This window comes from Monodelphis domestica, chromosome 6, assembly GCF_027887165.1.
Source record: "Monodelphis domestica isolate mMonDom1 chromosome 6, mMonDom1.pri, whole genome shotgun sequence".
Lineage (NCBI taxonomy): Eukaryota > Metazoa > Chordata > Mammalia > Didelphimorphia > Didelphidae > Monodelphis > Monodelphis domestica.
The window spans coordinates 5,610,410-5,626,666 of record NC_077232.1 but is presented as its reverse complement, the minus strand read 5'-3'; the positions used below and the strand labels follow the sequence as shown (position 1 = coordinate 5,626,666).

General features: G+C 54.0%; 1 non-coding gene across 1 annotated transcript; it reads left to right on the top strand.

The window, feature by feature from the left end:
• Positions 1-12,709: 12,709 nt before the first annotated feature.
• Positions 12,710-14,113, top strand: LOC100013740 (uncharacterized). The gene is made up of 2 exons (XR_008912681.1): positions 12,710-12,954; positions 13,836-14,113. It is a non-coding gene; the product is annotated as an uncharacterized LOC100013740 (transcript).
• Positions 14,114-16,257: the final 2,144 nt, after the last annotated feature.

Genomic DNA, 16,257 nt, shown 5'->3' with positions numbered 1-16,257 from the left:
GGCAGCCAGCGCAGCCTGCCCCGCCAGCGGGAGTCCCCCCTCCGCGTCTCCTCGGCTCCTCAGCCTCCTGGGGCACGAGGGAGGCTGGAGGCGCCTTAGAGGGCCGCTGGGAGCCCCAGCACTCGCCCAGGCAGCTCCCTGCAGGCCGCCCGGATTTTCTGCCCAGAGGCCAGCAGCAGAGGAGGGACTGAGCCCCCTGCAGAGGCCTGGCCAAGCACGATGGGGATCCGGAGGATGGCCTGGTGTAGGTGGGCCACGTCTGCACCGCTGGAGAGAGCCAGAGGCCATCCGAGCACCCCAGACTCCAGGAGGTCTTTGAGCAGAGGCTGGATGGCCCCCGTGGCAGGAGGGTAGCGACAGAAATGCCGGAAGACCCGAGTTCAAATCCTACCTGTGCATTTGCACTGGAAGGCCCTCCCTTCTCAGTTGTGCTCCTGGAACCACCCAGTTCTTCTCCAGAGGCAGCCTAAGCACTTACCTCCATCAGAAGAGAGACGTCCCTGTCCCCCGTTCTCCCAGCTACCTCACGTTCACTTTGGGTAGATCATGCACACACGCACACACATGTACACACACATCCATATCTCCAGTGCCTCCGTCATCCTGGTCTCTGAGAGATGAAGGTGCACCCTGGAAGCCACCCTTCCCAGCGGAGGCAGCCCATCCTGGGCGATCCCAGAGCTTAGAGTGAGCAGGGATCTGCCCCCAGGAGGGCAGAGGGAGCCTTGCCTCGCCCCCTGCCCAGGGATGTGGGCCCAGGCACCAGGAAGCTAGAAAAGGAGGCCCACAGGAGTCAGCGGAGCTCCTCGGCCGTTAGAAACCTCTTGGGGCAGGCCAGCTGTTTGTGGCATGTGTGTGTGCGTGTGTGTGTGTGTGTGTGTGTGTGTGTGTGAGAGAGAGAGACACACACACACACAGACAGACAGAGAAGGAGAGAGGGAGGGAGGGAGACAGAGAGAAGAGGAGAGGAGAGGAGAGAGAAAGAGGCAGAGTGTCTGTGTGTCCCCATGACCCCCCAGCTCGGCCCGGCCTCCTCCCTGAGCACTCTCGGCTCTCCCACATTCTCAGGGCTCTCCCTCCTCCTGGTCCTGACTACAGGTTACATGGGGTGGAGTGAGCTGAGGGCTGGGCCTGATCTGTTCCTGTTTCCATCCTCTAGAGCAGGGCAGTGGATCCTGGCCCTGGGCTGGCCACATGGGAAGTACAAAGACCAAAGCCTACCCTCAGGGTGCTGATAGGCTGGAGGGGTGAAACCACAGGATTAATCATCCAAGAATCCACCAGTAGACATTTATGAAGCACCTACTGTGTGCCGAGCCCTGTGCTAAGCCCTTAGGCCATAAAAAGAGGCAAAAAGCAGTCCCTGCCCTCAAGGAGCTCCCAATCGAATGGGAGGAATTTATTGTCTAAGCCGCCAATGAGTGTTAAGTGCCTACTGTGTGCTGGGCACTGGTTTTACCCCAGTAAAGTAGGACTTTTCCTTGCAGTGAAGGAGGTACAATCTCAGCCTCGGTGGCCCCAAGCAAGACCTTCGGCAGTTGAAGCTGAGATGCCAACAGGGAAGGTCGGGGCCCTTTGGGAGCCTTTGCGCCTGCCCTCGTCTTACCCTGCTGGAGGTGTGCAGCCTCAGCCTCTAGAAGCCGCCTAACCCAGAGGCTCGCTGTGGAGGTCAGGGATGCTCCGGGTCGGCTGGGAGGGCTGCTGTGACCCCGGCGGTTCTTGTTTGGGCCTCCTCTCCAGCGGCCCCTCTCTGGAGACCCTCTAGTGCTGGGGGGTCAGTCAGAGACCCCCCTGGGGGCCGCCCCTTCACCAGAGGAATCTCTTCCCCCTCATTTCAGACTCGGGGCTTCCTTCTCACACCTAACAGGGGAAAGTGCGGTGCAGCCTTGTGGAGCTGCAGAGGTGGATGCCTCCTCCTTCGGGACGCAGGGAGCCCTGTGGCTGCTTCTCTTGGCTTGCGTGACTGTGAATGCAGGACGGGGGACATCGTGGAGGTCCAAAAGGACTTTGCCACCTAAAAAAGCCACGTGGCTCCTTGGCACTCCTGCTAAGCAGAGCCTCTAAGGTGAGGCGAAGTGTTAAGCCTAATATCAGGAATGTGCTGAGTTAAAAGGAGTCTGGAATGACGAAGAACTGAGATGAAAAGCAAACCCGGCGTCCAAAGACAGATTGAAAATACTTAAAGGTCAAGGGTAGCTGGGTGGCTCAGTGGATGGAGAGCCAGGCCCAGAGAGGAGTGGTCCTGGGTTCAAATCTGGCCTCCTACACTTCCCAGCTGGGTGACCCTGGGCAAGTTACTTAACCCCCATGGCTTAGCCCTTCCCACTCTTCTGCCTTGGAACCAATACATAGTATTAATTCCAAGACGAAAGGTCAGGGGTAAGAAAAGACGAGAAGAGAAGAGATAAAAGAAGAGAAGAGAAAAGAAATAAAAGAATAGAAGAGAAAACAGAAGGAAAAAGAGAAGAGAAAAGAGATAAGAGAAGAGAAAAGAGATAAAAGAAGAGAAGAGAAGGAAAAAGAAGAGAAAAGAGAAGAGATTAAAGAAGAGAAGAGAGAAAAGAGAAAGCAAAAGAGAAGAGAGAAAAGAGAAGGAAAAAGAGAAGAGAAAAGAGATAAAAGAAGAGAAGGAAAAAAGAAGAGAGAAAAGAAGGGAAAAGAGAAGAGAAAAGAGAAGGAAAGGAAGAGAAAAGAAGAGATTAAAGAAGAGAGAAAAGAGAAGGAAAAAGAGAAGAGAGAAAAGAGAAGGAAAAAGTGAAAAGAGATAAAAGAAGAGAAGGAAAAAGAAGAGAAAAGAGAAGAGAGAAAAGAGAAGGGAAAAGAGAAGAGAAGAAATAGAAGAGAAAAGAGAAGGAAAAGGAAGAGAAAAGAGAAGAGATTAAAGAAGAGAAGAGAAAAGGAAAAAGAGAAGAGAAAAGAGATAAAAGAAGAGAAGAGAAGGAAAAAGAAGAGAAGAGAGAAAAGAGAAGGAAAACAAAGAGAAGGAAAAAGAGAAGAGAAAAGAAGAGAAGGAAAAAGAAGAGAAAAGATAAAAGAAGAGAAGAGAGAAAAGAGAAGAGAATAGAAAAGAAGGAAAAAGAAGAGAAGGAAAAAGAGAAGAGAGAAAAGAGAAGGGAAGAGATAAAAGAATAGAAAAGAGAAAAGAAGAATAGAGAGAAAAGAGAAAAAAAGAAAAGAGATAAAAGAAGAGAAGAGAGAAAAGAAGGAAAAAGAAGAGATAAAAGAAGAGAAAAGAGAAGGAAAAATAAGAGAAGAGATTGAAGAAGAGAAGAGAGAAAGAAGAGAAGAGATAAAAGGAGAGAAGGGAAAAGAGAAGAGAGAAAAAGAGAAGAAGAAAGAAAAGAGAAAAAGAGAAGAGAAAAAAGAGGAGAGAAGAGATAAAAGAAGAGAAAAGAAGGAAAAAGAAGTGAAGAGATAAAAGAAGAGAAGGAAAAGGAAGAGAAAAGAGTGAAAAGAAAAAAGAGAAGAGAGAAAAGATGGAAGAAAAAAGAGAAGAGATAGAAGAGAAAAGAAAAGAGAAGGAAAAAGAGAAGAGAGAAAAGAAGACCCAGAGCTTTTCCTAGCTCGCTGCCTGAGTGCTGCTGGTCAGGGGAACTTTGGCTGGCCTCTTGGGCCATCAAGCTGGACTCGTCCTTCTCTCAAGGGGGAAGAGGGCACACTGTGGCTATATCCCTGCATATGGTACCAGGGAGCAGCCCTACAGAGAGTGGCATGACCGAGCGACAGAAGAACAGAGGATTCTGGCTCAATGGAGAGATGGGGTTGGCTGGAGGCCACGCCGGAGGGCCTGGGCAGCTCTGGGAAGTGACTTCCCTAGGCGTGGCCCCGGTCATGTGTGCGTCCTGGCCACACGTCGTCCATCCAGGCCTCCCAAGCTGCTGTTTCTGTGTCTCCCCCCCCCCACATTGGCAGTGTCATGTGTGTGCATATATATATTTAAGACCCTGACCTTCCGTCTTAGAATCAGTACTGTGGATTGGTACAAGGCAGAAGAGCAGTAAGAGCCAGGCAGTGGGGGTGAAGTGACTTGTCCAGGGTCACACAGCTAAGAAGGGTCTTAAGGTCAAATTTGAACCCAGGACCTCCCGACTCTAGGCTGAGCTACTGAGCTGCCCCGGTCCAATTATTTATCTCGAACTCACTTACCCTGGTGTTGCCTCCTCCATTAGAGTGGGGGTCCCTGCAGGCCAGGCACAGTTTCCCGGCTTGGGTGTCCAGCACCTAGCAGGGCTCTGGCCCACGGGAGCTGCTGCCGGACCCCGGCCCGCCTCTCTTCTCCGGGCTCGTCCCCTCGTGGCTGGCATGGGGATCTCGGCAAAGTTTCGCAGCCACGATGGCCGCTGTCCTCGCGGGGAAGGTCAGGAAGGGGGGCCGTGAGGGGATGCTCTGGCCAGGCTCGGCCCGCCTGGACATTTGGGCTCCCAGGAGGCGGCACTAGGGTCAGGGAGCCCCAGGCCCCCCCTCCTAAGGGCGGGGGCTCCGCAGGCCCTGCCACAGCCTGGCCAGTCTTGGGAGGGCGGCCGCAGGCAGCGGAGCTCTGAGCTTCCCTCGGGCAGACGGCTCGACCCGGGCAGTCCTCTGCGGGGTGGACCGCGGCGCTGCCACTCATCCCGGCGGAGCAGCACGAGCCGGGCCGTCCCTTCTCCTCCCCTTCAGCCCCTGCCCTCCTCCCGAGCATCCTCAGCCTGTCCAGGACCTGCTGGAGGCAGCCCCGGGGCTTCTGGGATTGGCCGAGCCAAAGCAGTATCCTGGGCGCCGTTTGGGCTCCTCATGCTGTCTCCTGCTCACTGCGGAGTCGCGGCCCCCCTCTCACCTTCCATGGGGGGGGGGGGTAAGTGACGGGTGCGAGGGCCGCGGCCTTGACTTGCAGACCACAATCCCGGCTCCTGGGGCCCTTTTTCTCCAGGCTTGATGGCCCCACTCTCTTCATTTGGCCTTCGGGTGCCCTTCTGCCTCTTGGGCTCTCCCGCTTTCTTCCAGCCGTCTCAAGTGCCCTTTGCTGCAGAGTTCCTTTCCTGATCCCCCACATTCATCTTTTATAGTATCTCTGAAAGGGGGTCATCTAATCTTTGCTTGAACCCTTTTCGGAATGGGGAGCTCACTACCTGACAAAGCAGCCGGTTTCCTTTGGGGACAGCTCAGAAGTGGTCCTTGCTCCGAGCCAGCCTCTGCCTTCAGTAACAGACCCATTTCTGCCCTTTAGGGTGGCTCGAGTCAGAGCTCCTTCCTGAGAGTCCTTTAGTCCTTGAAGACGGCCATCCCTTCCTTCCCTTCCCAGGCTTCCTGCCCATCCCCTCAGCCGGGCTCCGAAGCGAAGGCAGACTGGCACCCCGAGCCCCCGAGCCCCCGAGCCCCTCGGTTCCGGGGACCAGGAGTCCTCTCTGGCTGGAGAAACCGAAGTCCGCAGAGGCTGCCCCTGGGGCGGGCACGTGCCCGGGCTCCCTCGTCTGACCCGAAATGCCCCGCTTTACCCCCTCCTCCTTCCTGCCCTTCGGAGCCCTACAGCCCGGCCAGCTCGGGCTCTCGGGCACCCCCCCCCCCCCACCAGACTTACTTGCCATCCCTGGGCTGGGTCCTTCCTCCCTCCTGACGGCGTCTCCTCCCGGCTCCGGCTGGCCTCTGGGCTCGTCCAGCCTCTGAAGGGCCGTCGCTCGGGCTTCCCGGGTCTTCCGTGGAGAGGCAGAGCTCGTCCCCACAGGTGCCGCCCGGGTCTCCCGTCACCCGAGCAGGAGGAGCTGGGCCAGCCTTGCCCGGCTTTGCCCTCCCTGCCAGGCTCCCGGAGTCAGAGCAGGAGCTCTGGAGCTGGCGGGGCTGAGGAGCGAGTGGTCCAGACGGGAGCGCGAGAGGAATGACAGGGCGGCCGCCGCCTCCCTCCCAGCCCACCTTCGTCCCCATCTCCTCCCACCCCGTCCGGCTAGGCCGGCCCCCTTGTCTTCTCTGGCAGCTGACCGGCTCACACTGACAGGGAGGCTGCCCTAAAGCCCCCCGAGGGTCCCGGGGGGCTGGCCTGGGCCTCCTGGAGCAGCCCAGCCCTGGGGCTGCAGCCAGCCCAGCCCAGTCCTGCCCTGCCGGTGCCCAGGATGCTGGTCCAGCCCAGCCCTGCCCTCCCAGTACCCAGGATGCCAGCCCTGCCCTGCCAATGCCCAGGATGCTGGTCCAGCCCAGCCCTGCCCTGACAGTGCCCAGGATGCCAGCCCAGCCCTGCCCTCCCAGTACCCAGGATGCCAGCCCTGCCCTGCCCTCCCGGTACCCAGGATGCCAGCCCAGCCCAGGCTTAGTGCCCCGGAGCTCTGCATCCTGTGCTGATGCCTTTTTGGAAGTGGGGAAGGGACGGTGCCAGGGCTGAGGGTGACGGTGAGGACAGGCTCGGCTGGGGGGCCTGAAGGGAGCTGGAATCAGTGGGGGGCTGTGAGGCAAAGGCCCAGGCGGGGGGGGGGGAGGGGTACCGGTGATGGATCGGGAGAAGTGATCCCAGTCCTGTGGGCTCGGGGAAGCCCCATCCCCGGGTGAGCCTCCGTCCCTCTTGGGTATCTTGGGTACGCTCAGGCGGGACAAGAGGAGCTCAGAGGCCTCTTGCACCCGGGTAGAGAGGCTGATTGTCTCCAGCAGCAACCACAGCAATAACCATTTCTAAGCCGTCCCAATAACCAGAGCAAGGCCCGTCCTCCACCCCTTCAGACTCTCCTCTTCTGGCCTCTTGCCCTGGCACAGGCCCTTCTCCCCAGGACGACTGCCGTAGCCTCCCAGCGGGCATCTCTGCCTCCAGCCTCTCCTCCTCTCACTCCCCTGCTCAGAGAGCGCCCATGGCTCTCTTCTGTTCTAGAGGCCCACGGCTTGGCATTCGAGGCCCTAAAGGGACACTCCTTGGGGGCAGGGACCGCCGGCACACCTTTATTTGTTGTCCCCATGCCCTGCACCTAGGAAGTGCTTCCTAAATGTTCTGCCCGCCAGGCTGGCTTCCCAGGCTAGCTTCTGCTTTCAAAACTTGCTAGGCCATCTCCCCCCTCTCCAAGTTGTCTGGCCTCCCCACTTGGAAGGCCCTTCCTCTACCCACTGCCCTAAACTCCTTACTTTCCTTCAAGATTCAGCTCTGCTGCCCTCCTCCTACAGGAAGCCTTCCCTGATTCTTCCTCCCCACCCTGGTTACCCTTCTCCTCTCCTTTCTGCTCCCCCCACCATCCAATACAAGCTCTTTGAAGGCAGGAAACCGTTTTGCCACTGTCTCTGGTGGTGCCCAAGTCAGTGAAAGCATTCATAATCACGTGTGTCATTGAAGTGCATTTAGGAGGCCGCCGGCCTCCCTGCCTTCGCTGGTCTCTCAACAACTCTTCATAAGCAATTTCTTGATCCCGGGATGGGAGGGACAGACGTGCTGCCCTTCAGCCCACAGGACGCGGCTTCCATTTTACAGATGAAGACACTGAGGCCGAGGGATGAAGTGGCCTGGCCTGGCCTCCAGTCAGGGAGCTGAGTGGGTCTCCTTCGCTCCGTGCCGCCTCTGCAGGGAGATCCTGTCTCATGTGGGCAGATTGGCCCCCTCCTTTCACTGGGAGCTCCTTCTCTCTCCGTATATCCTCAGCGCTTAGCCCGGCGCCGGGCACACACTTTTCAGGGCCCCATTTGGGGTTTTCTTGGCAAAGATCCGGAGGGTTTTGCCGTGTCCTTCTCGGCTCACTTTACAGGGGAGGCCAGCAGGTGAAGTGACTCGGCTAGGGTCACACAGCCAGGAAGTGCCCGAGGAAGACATCTTCCTGATGCCAAGCCCCGAGCTCCATCCGCTGTGCCACCAAGCTGCCCCCAGGAGGCACTTCATAGCATTTATTGACTGGCAGCTGTAGAGGATGGAAGGGAAGCTCCCAAGGGGGGAGCCTCAGTCTTTGTGTGATAACGTGAACCCCAAAGTCCTCTTTGCTGGTGGCTGAGGACTGGACAGGGCTCTGGCTGTCCCCACTGGAACCTCAGCCCGGACTTCACAGGCTCCCCGCCGGAGGCAGGGTGCAGGGCCTTGGAGACCAGGCCAGAAGGGGCTGTTCTGGGCCGTGCGGACCCCAGGATTCCTCTTGGCTTCCCCCCAGCCTCCTGACGGGTCCTTCTCCCGTGCCCAGCCACCTCAGGCCCCTCTCCTGCCCGTGGGCTCCTCCGTGGCAGCGGAAGAGAGACCTTGTCCTCTTCTTTCCTCCGCGGTGCCTGGCACTGGACCAGGCAGACGGCAAGGGCTTGTCAGAGTTGGTGCGAGAGAGGAGGTGGGGGCCTCGAAGGCCACTGGGGAGAGCTCGTTCCCCTTCCAGCACTTGGCAGGCCACAGCCCTGGCCTGTGAGGTGCCGGACCCCTCCTTCGGCAGGCCCAGCTGGTCAAGGGTGGCTCAGCCAGCCCTGCCCCAGGCTAGAGCCCATCCATCACCCAGGCTTGGCCACTGCCAGGGACGGAGCTGAGTCAGGATCCTGGACTAGATTAGCTTGGGCTAGACGGCAGCAGGAGAGGACACTGATCTTCAAACCCAGGATTCGAACCCAGGTGCCCTGACCCCACACGCAGCAAGCATTCTCTCCACTGCACTTGCCATGCGTACACAGGCCTCCCCGAGCGAGCGGGTCGGTCTGTGTGTGATGACCGCCTCTGCTCTGAGGGCTCCTGCCTCAATACTGTCTCTCTCCTGCCTGCGGCTCTCCTGCTGCCCTCTCCTTGCCCCTCTCATCCATCTCTCCTGCCAGCCTGTCCCCCACGCCCGCTGCTTTCTCTCACACCTCTTCATATTGCTGCTCAATACCAGTCGGCCTAGTGGCAGCTCTGGCCGCAGGGAGATGGATGGGCTGGGGCGCTGTTGAGTGATGGGGGCTGGGGAGCAGGGATGAAATGAGCTGAGACAAGGAAGGCTAGGGAAGTCTGCCTGCAGAGAGAGAGGAAGGAAGGAAGGAAGGAAGGAAGGAAGGAAGGAAGGAAGGAAGGAAGGAAGGAAGGAAGGAAGGAAGGAAGGAAGGAAGGAAGGAAGGAAGGAAGGAAGGAAGGAAGGAAGGAAGGAAGGAAGGAAGGAGGGAGGGAGGGAGGGAGGGAGGGAGGGAGGGAGGGAGGGAGGGAGGGAGGGAGGAAGGAAGGAAGGAAGGAAGGAAGGAAGGAAGGAGGGAGGGAGGAGGAAGGGAGGAGGGAGGGAAGGGAGGAAGGAAGGAAGGAGGGAGGGAGGGAGGAAGGGAGGAAGAAAGGGAGGAAGGAAGGGAGGGAGGAAGGGAGGAAGGAAGGAGGGAGGGAAGGAAGGAGGGAAGAGAAAGAGAGAAAGAGAGAAAGAGAAAGGAAGAGAGAAAGAAAGAAGAAAAGAGAGAAAGAAAGGAAAAAGAAGGAAGGAGGGAGGGAAGAAAGGAAGGAGGGAAGAAAGAAAGGAAGAAGGGAAGAGAAAGAAAAAGAGGAAGAAAAGAAGAAGAAAGGAAGAAAAAGAAAAGGAAGGAGGGAAGGAAGAGAAAGAGGAAGAGAGAAAGAAAATGAAAGGAAGAAAAAGAAAAGAAGGAAGAAAGAAAGAAAAGAGAGGGTGGAAGGAAGGAGAGAAAAAATAAAGGAGTCAGGCCAGTCAATAAACACCCTTTTTTTTTTTTTAACCCTCACCTTCTGTCTCAGCTTCAAGTCTGTGTATTGGTTCCAAGGCAGAAGAGTGGTAAGGGCTAGGCAATGGGGGTGAAGTGATTTGTCCAGGGTCACACAGAATTGTCTCAGGTCAGATTTGAACCGAGGACCTCTAGGCTCTAGGCCTGGCTCTCTGTCCATTGAGCCACCTATCTGCTCCTGACCTTTAGGTATTTTTCATATGTCTCTTAGTGACTAATAGTAAAGATTTTAAAAAGAAATAGGCACAAGGGACAGCTATGTGGTTCAGTGGATTGAAAGTCAGGCCTGGAGTAGGAAGGTCCTAGGTTCAAATCTGACTCAGACACTTCCTAGCTTAATTAATTAATTAAGCAAGTCACTTAATCCCCATTGCCTATCCCTGATCCCTCTTCTGCCTTGGAACGGATATACAGTAGTGATTCCAAGATGGAAAGTAGGAAGTGTTTCTTCTTAAAGAACCTACTATGTGCCAGGCACTGGGCTAAACCCTGTGCATTTGCACTGAAGTGGAAACGTGCCACCATTATCCTTCTTCATCCTCATAGTCTTGTGAGGGAAGCTCACTACATTTTATAGGTGAAGGAACAGCTGTCTGGAGATGTACCAGCTCAGAGCCACAGTGTAGATGGAGCCTCGGGTTCCAAGTTTTAGTCCACTGGGTGGGAGGCCAAGAATTGGAAACCAACAGTGGAGGAGATCCCTCCAGCCCGACAGCTGCACCCATTGCTGCTGTCTGGCCTTGGCCTCATGATCAAGGCCTCCTTGAAGGCTGGAGTGACCTGGAATCACGGAATCGGCATAACTAGAGAGGGGCATCGCCACCCCCCATTCCCCATTCTGGGAATCAGCCATCCCCCACCTCGCAGTAAGCATCAGCAGTGAAGACCAGGCTCCTGGGGAAGGTGGGAGACACTTCAGTGTTGGGGCAGGCCTGCGGTGGGGGGCCGGAGGGCTTCCACACTGTCCCAGTGCTGGACACCCTGCTTAGAGAATCTGAGCTTTTCTACCTTGGAGGATGCTGCCTGCTTCGAGGGGTTGGTTTGGTCTAGGGAGACGATGGATGGGATCCTCCATCCCATTGAAAGAGCTAGAAATGGCTCTCTGGGACTCGGGGAGGCTCTGGAAGGGTTCCATTATATAGGATTTCGACCAGGGCACCCCAAACAGGAAGCACACCCCAAGGGGAAGCTTGGCTGTGACCTGGCTGATGCTCTCCGGGTCTCATCCAGAGAATTGACTGATGACCCAACTGACTCCACTCCAAGAAAACCAGCCTTATTGGAGGAGAATATAGTTGCGGAGCAGCTAGTAGAGTAAGGAGTTAAGGGATGGGAAGGGGGGCAGAAGGGTTGGTAAAGTGAAGGGAGGTCGTGAGAGAGGAGGAGTGTCCGTCCTTGTCCTGCTTCTTTCTACCGAAGGAGTCCTTGGTCTGGGCAGCTCTTGCCTGGTGTCCCCAGGGCACTGAGGTCTCTTTACCCATGATCCTCTAAGCTTAGCATGGCTTTACCCATGGTTCACTCTGTCTGTCCCCTGGGGGGATGGGGGGAGCACACCACAATGCAAATGGAATGCAGATGCTGTATTAAATGCCCCTGGGCAAGTTTAGGGAGCTTTTGCTCTTTCTGTGCAGATTCTGAGGAAGGCGAGAGTGAAGAAACTGAGCCTTGTTTGAGCCTCGGGAGCTGAAGCCCCTGTACCTGCTGCCCCGAGACCCCAGCCAAGGACCCAGGCGTGAGGAATTTTCTCATAACTGTGACTCTAAGCCACTCACAGTCTCATCTGAAAGATGGCCCCTTCCTAGTCAGCCAGTTAGCTTTGGGTGACACATCGAGTGGACCTGCCACCAGCCCTGGGTAGGGCAACTCGGATCTACAATTCTTTGGGGGGGTCCAGGGCCTGGGAGAACCCCAAAGACCTTGTATTGGGCCATCTCATCGTTTCTGGAGTTACCAGGCTCAGGCGCCATTCTGGCTAGGGACAATAACATAGGACTGGGTTTCAATGGAATGGGCATTCCCCCCCACCAGCTTGGCAAGCCATGAGGTGGCAGCTAGCTTGAGCCCCCCACCCCTAGCAGCAGCCCCCTTCCTGCCCAGTCCCTGGGATCTCCGCCCCCTGTTCTCCTCAGGTCTTGCTGATTTCCGGCCCTGATTCTGGGACCTGGGACAGCTCCTTCCGAGCTTTTCCTCATTCTCAGGAGGATTCCTCCTTCCTTGGGCGTTGTCAGAGACCATATTGGGGACAACTTGACCTGAAACAAGATTAAGGATCTTTGGGAAACTGAACAAACAAGTTACCTCCCGAAAACGGGCGTCGCCAAGACCAACAGCCACAAACCATAACAATAAGCATTCTTCGTGTTCCCTCCTGGTACAAGCAGTCTTTAATCACCCCCCCCCCCCCTTTACCTCAAGCACATGTATTCTGCCTTGCACCTGCAATAAACGGAGCCTTGACACTACCAGATTGACTCTGTCTCTCTATTGCGTGCTTGGTCTCCCCCTCTCTCCCCCTATGGTCTCTTTTTAGGTGGCTGCTCCCCGGACCCCACCGTTGATATCCGGCAGGCCCGGATAGAGGGCGTCTTGGCCCAAAGCTGGCTGCAAGTCTCCTCCATGCAAGGTTTCTGAACAGACACACAGGCTGGCAAAGGGCATTATCAGGGGAAATTGCTGGATTAGGGGGCTGTTATTTAGGAAGCCCAATTATTTTCTCCTCCTTTTCCTCCTCTTTTTCTTCCCTCTCTCCCTCCTCCCTCCTCTTTCCTCCCTTTTCTCCTCTTCTTCCTCCCCTTGCTCCTCTCCCCCTTTTCTCCTAATCCTCTTCCTCCAGCCATCACTGATCTTCAGGCTGGGCCTGTGGTGCCACTGGTATGGGGAATTCTGGGTAGAGAAATTCCTTCTACCCATGTCCATTGGCACCTTTTCTGTAGCTTAGTCTTAAGGTTAAAGGACTCCCCGGGGGCCCCAGGGCTTGCAAAGTGATTTTCTCCCAACAGTCAGGGCCTGCTTTGGGGTCTCCCTTGGATGCCATTTTTAGGCCCTTTCACCCAAATCCCCAGAACTAATGTGTTTTCTTCCCCCGCCCTCCACCCCAGGCCATCACCCCTCTGTTTTCCTTCCCACTTTCTTCTGGCAATAGGTGCTCCAGCAATGCAGAGGGCAGCCAAGCTTGGCAGGAGAGGGAGTCAATAAGGAACTCAAAGGAGGAGCAAATCCCGGGGCCAAAGTCTCCCCAGCCAGCCCTGGCTGGCGGAGGTCCAGTGGACTTTGGGCAGCTACTGCTTATTGGGCAGTCTCTAAGCCCCAGAGGGTCCCAGAAAGAAGGAGGAAGCAGCCAGAGGCAGACTGATCGGAGCCCAGGTCAGTGCTGAGCCAGATCCTTCTGGGCTTCATGTTGTCTTGTCCCCTCTTCCCCCTCAGCCCCGTCCTTCCGTCCCCTCCTTCTGGACCCCTGTCCAACTCCCCCAGTTGCCACCCCTCTAGCTTTTTGGGTCTCCATCCTTTCTTTTGTCCCAATCCTTTGTCCCCCTCGGGACCCAATAAGCATTAACCCCATCGCATCCAAGCTTGTGTTTTGGCTTCCCTCACACTGCATTGAACATTTGCAGTTACCCCCAAGCTATCACAATCGACTTGGCTTCACTGTGTGTGTGTGTGTGTGTGTGTGTGTGTGTGCTCCCGGCTCTCCAGCCCTCTCCCCCTTGATCCCCATCCCCCTATCCACGGGTCCCCCATCCTCCCGAGTCCCATCTCCCTGTCCCCCATCCCCCATCCTGTCTCCCTGTTTTCGAAGGTTGATTATGAACTCAACAAACATCTTAATATACAAAGAGAAGCAGATCAGAAATGAAGCTGTGAACTTGTTGGGACTTTTTCAGAAAATGTACATTCAGTGAGACAGGCTAAAAGCAAACTGCCCTGCTTGCCTCTGGCCCCTTCCATTCTGTTCTAGGTGGATTGGGGGGAAAGTTTGATTTTTAAAAATCTAGTTTTTCTTTCTTCGCTCCCTCCTTCCCTCCCTCCCTTCCTCTGTCTGCCTCTCCCTCTCCCCTCCTCTCCTCCACTCCCTCCTGCCCTCCAATAGAAGCTCTCCCGGTAGCAAATCATTCAAGTAAAACAACTCTGCCCAAGAACTCCTGTGCCTGTGCCAGGGGCCCCACAAGGAGACAAAAGACTGCCCAAGTGGTAGCAACAACAAAAGGGGAATGAGCCGTCCCAAGAGTGGGCTTTTCTTTCCTCAGAGACTCAAGTGAACAATGGATGGCCACGTTTGACTATGTCATAGAAGGGATTCTTGTTTGGGGATGGATCCACCTACATGGCCTCTGGGGTACTAACTGAGATTCTAATCTACCCAACAAATGATTCTTCTGTGGGGAAACCAATAACTAGAAGGAAACCAGCAGATTTGATGAGTCCAGAAATATTGGGAACCGCTACATCCGGGAGAGACAAGGGCAATCCTGAGGGATGTCCCATCATAATCATGATTTCCTCTCAATAAATAAGTACTTCTTGACCTCTTGCCATTTATTCTCTAGTTATCAGACTAGTTCGAAAGGGCAGGGACCTTCCTTGTTTTCTTCTGCAGCACTGTACAGAGTGCTTGCTAGATAATGGATGGAGACTCAATAAATCATTAATGAACTCCTCAAAGTGGACTTAATTATAAGTCATGTTTTTGTTTTGTAAGAATAAAACAAAAGGCATGGGGTGGGGGTGGGGGGGAAGGAATGCATATGCTGTATATACCTCTGGCCCATTCCTTCTTTTCCAAGAAGTGGATAACAGGTTTCATTCTGCAAAGACAGTATGTTTCTGAAGTCACAGCTTGTCATTGTAGCAACCAGAGGTTTGGTTTTTTCTCTCACTAATGTTTATTGTATTTTTCCCAATTAAATAATTTCTAACTTTTTAAATACAAATGAAGTCACATCTAAACATTGGAAAAATATGAATTGCTCATGGGTAGGCTGAGCTAATATAATGCAAAATGACACCGTTTTTAACATTTGTTTTCTCACATTTGAGATCCAAATTCTCTCCTCCCTCCCAATCTACTTCTCTCCCCCAAATAGCAGGTAATAAGTTTTTGGTAGTTGATTGATATTACACTGAGTAGATAAGTTAATTTAGGTGGAATTATCATTTTTATTTTTATTGGCTCAGCCTACCCATGGACAATTAATGTTTTTTTCTAGCTGTTTAGATCTAACTTTGTTTGTGGGGGAAAAAAAAAAAAACCTTTTGTAATTGTGTTTATATAGTTCTTGGGTTTGTCTTGGCAGGTAGATCCCCAAGTAGTTTTAATTGTCTACAGTTATTGAATGAAATTTCTCCACCTTTTGTTGCTGGACTTTGTTGGTAGCATACAGAAATGCTGGTGATTTATGTGGGCTTATTTTATATATTGCAATTTTGCTACGGTTGTTAATTGTTTCGATTAGTTTTTTGGTTGATTCTCTAGAATTCTCTAGCATCATTTCACCTACAAAGAGTGAGAGTTTTATTTCCTCATTGCCCTGGAGTGCCCGCCCTAGGTGAGTTGGGGGTGCCTCCATATGATGTGACCTTAAGTAGTCAAGGTATGTTCCGGACTCTTGCTACAGTCATTTTCATGTCTGTGGCCACTGTATACATCGTTCTACTGGTCCTGTTTCCTTCCCTTTGGGTAGAGTTCCTCTAGTTCTCAGAATCCATAACTTAAGTAATTTCAAGTGTCCCACCACATTCCTGTATCACGATTTTCCCCTGAGGATGGGTTTCCCCTTTGTTCCTCTTTCTTTGCTCCAACCAAAAGAGAAGCTCTAAATAGTGAATGCACACGGCTCTTTGCCGCTTTCTGGCCTCTCTTTGGGCACTGGTTCAGCAGTGGTATCAGACGATCGGATAATTTCAGGGCACATCCATGATCTTTCCAAATTGCTTGGCAGAGTGCCTTGGAATGGTTTGCCTCTGGGCCACCGTAGAGTCACGTGTTTGTCCTCCACATTCCCTCCAGCAATGCTCATGCTTCCCTTTTGTAGTCTTGTGGTGTGATGGATTGAAGATGGCTCTTCAGGGTTCTTTTGGTTTGCATTTCTCTAAGGATCTGGCTAGGGTTTTCCTTATAGCTTCCATTTCTTCTTTTGAAAATTGCCCATTTGTGTCTCTGGACCATTTGTCTGTTGGGGATGGCTCTTACTCATCTGGACATAGCTTCGTATTAGATTCCCATCTTCTGCCATGCTCCTGTCCCAACCCAAACTGGGATGAGCAGGAGGCCCAAGGCCATAGTCTTAGAGCCATCAGTGGCCCTCACAAGCTGTCTAGATCAACCTCTTCTCTAGAGATGAGAAAACTAAGACCCGCCCGCACATGTTAAAGAAATGACTGAGCCAGGTCACAGAGAGGGTAAGGGTTAGAGATGGGATTAGAACCCAGGACTTCAGACTCCAAGCACAGCGCTCTACCCCTGCCCTCCACTGGTGTGGAATCTCCTGGGGAGGACCCCTCTCTCTCTGTCTCTCTCTCTTCTCTTCTCTCTTCTGTCTCTGTCTCTCTCTCTGTCCTCTCTCTCTCTCTGTCTCTGCTCTCTCTCTCTCTGTCTCTGTCTCCTCTCTCTGGCTCTGTCCTCTCTGTGTCTCTCTCCTCTCTCTGTCTCTCTGTTTCTCTCTCTGTCTC